Here is a 2,030-nt window from a genome sequence, read left to right on the forward strand (position 1 = left end):
GCTCTGTATCACACAGGATAGGATTATATACACGGCTCCGTATCACAGGATAGGATTAGATACACGGCTCAGTATCACAGAGGATAGGATTAGATACACGGCTCAGTATCACAGGATAGGATTAGATACACATTTCAGTATCACACAGGATTAGATACAGGTTGCTCTCGGCTGTCAGTCTCGTGTATCCGCTGTCCTGCAGGTTCGGGTACAGACATGTCGGGGGCGCTCTCTCTGGACTCGGTGACCCTGTTCCAGCAGGATCCTGGCGGTGTGACGTATCGTATCCCGGCTCTGCTCTTCTTCCCTCCATCTTCTTGGCCTTGGCGGAGAAGCGCTCGTCCCCCGATGATCAGGACGCCCTGTACCTGGTGGTGCGGCGCGGTCGGGTGCAGCGCGGGGAGGTGCAGGTACCGACTCCTCATGTCACCTCTCTCCGCGTCTGATCTTGTGACTTTCCAACGTCTCCATCTGTTTTGCCTCCTTAGTGGGAAGACGCAATGCCGGTGAGCCACGCCAAGTTACCGGGGCACCGGACCATGAACCCCTGCCCGCTGTACCATCCCGACACCGACACCGTCTTCCTCTTCTTCGTCTGTGTAAAAAGCGAAATCTCCGAGTTCCGGCAAATCATAACCGGCCGAAATGCCGCCCGGCTCTGCTACGTCACCAGCCGCGACCACGGCCAATCGTGGAGCCTACCGAAAGACGTGACGGAGGAGGTCCTGGGTGAGGACCTGAAGAGCTGCGCCACCTTGACGGTTGGCCCCGGTCACGGCGTCTGCTCTCCGTCGGGCAGGCTGATCGTGCCCGTGTACCTGTACTACATCCACTCCCGCGTCTGCGGCCTGCCCGTCCCCTGGAAGACCAAGCCCCACTCATTCATCTTCTACAGCGACGACCGCGGAGAGAGCTGGCACAAGGGCAGCGGACTGTGGCGGCAGAAGACAGGGGAGTGCGAGGTGGCCGAGGTGACCTGCAGCAGCGGCAACGACCTCCTGTACTGCAGCGCCAGGACCGGTCAGCGCTACCGGGTGGAGGCGACCAGCAGCCCCCAGTCCATGGAGTTCACAGATGCCCACTACAATAAAAGCCTGTGTGAGCCGCCTCATGGCTGCCAGGGCAGTGTGGTGAGCTACAGGCCTCCGGAGGCAACTCAGGACGAGGCGGACGGCGGGGAAGAGTCGCCCCTTCAGCATAGCGTCACGTCCTGGCTCCTCTACTCCCATCCCACCAGCAGCCGGGGCCGCGTGGACTTAGGAGTCTACTTGAATAAATCACCCCTTGTGCCGTCCACCTGGACCCCACCGTGGGTCATCAACGAGGGTCCCAGCGGGTACTCGGACCTGGCGGTGTGCCAGGACACTCACTCCTTCGCCTGCTTATTTGAATGCGGAAAGGACGCGGCGTGTGAAAAGATCGTCTTCCGGAGGTTCACGATGGACGAGCTGCTGAACAATTCCTCTAAGCCCTAATCACGAGTGTCGGGGCATCCGCCAAGTCTCCGGGTGCCAAAAGTAACCCAGTATAGGAATGCACTGAGGGGCCACAAGATGGCGCCATCCACCACTCTCCTGACCCCCGATACACGCTCTCATACTGCTCATTAGATGGTGTCTGATCCCCCCCTGTAATTAACAGGTTCTATCCACTCCTCTCTATCATGGACACCTTAAAGGGATCTTCCCATGAACTATATCATCCCCATCCACGTGTCTGATGCCGTCTCTGCCCAGCACCACCTCACCCTCTGGAGCCGTCTCTGCCCAGCAACTCCTCACCCTCCGGAGCCGTCTCTGCCCAGCACCTCCTCACGCTCTGGAGCCGTCTCTGTCCTGCACCTCCTCACCCTCCGGAGCCGTCTCTGCCCAGCACCTCCTCACGCTCTGGAGCCGTCTCTGTCCTGCACCTCCTCACCCTCCGGAGTCGTCTCTGCCCTTCACCTCCTCACCCTCCGGAGCCGTCTCTGCCCTGAACTTCCTCACCCTTCGGAGCCCTCTCTGCCCTGCACCTCCTCACCCTCCGGAGTC

The 2,030-nt window shown here is 60.0% G+C and overlaps 1 pseudogene; it reads left to right on the forward strand.

Moving 5' to 3' along the window:
- The first annotated feature begins 216 nt into the window (after positions 1 to 216).
- LOC141249184 (sialidase-3-like) lies at positions 217 to 1,475 on the forward strand (annotated as a pseudogene).
- The last annotated feature ends 555 nt before the right edge of the window (positions 1,476 to 2,030 follow it).

Source organism: Phyllobates terribilis, unplaced genomic scaffold, assembly GCF_046119375.1.
Source record: "Phyllobates terribilis strain yellow unplaced genomic scaffold, ASM4611937v1 Scaffold_2__4_contigs__length_985480577, whole genome shotgun sequence".
NCBI classification, from domain to species: domain Eukaryota; kingdom Metazoa; phylum Chordata; class Amphibia; order Anura; family Dendrobatidae; genus Phyllobates; species Phyllobates terribilis.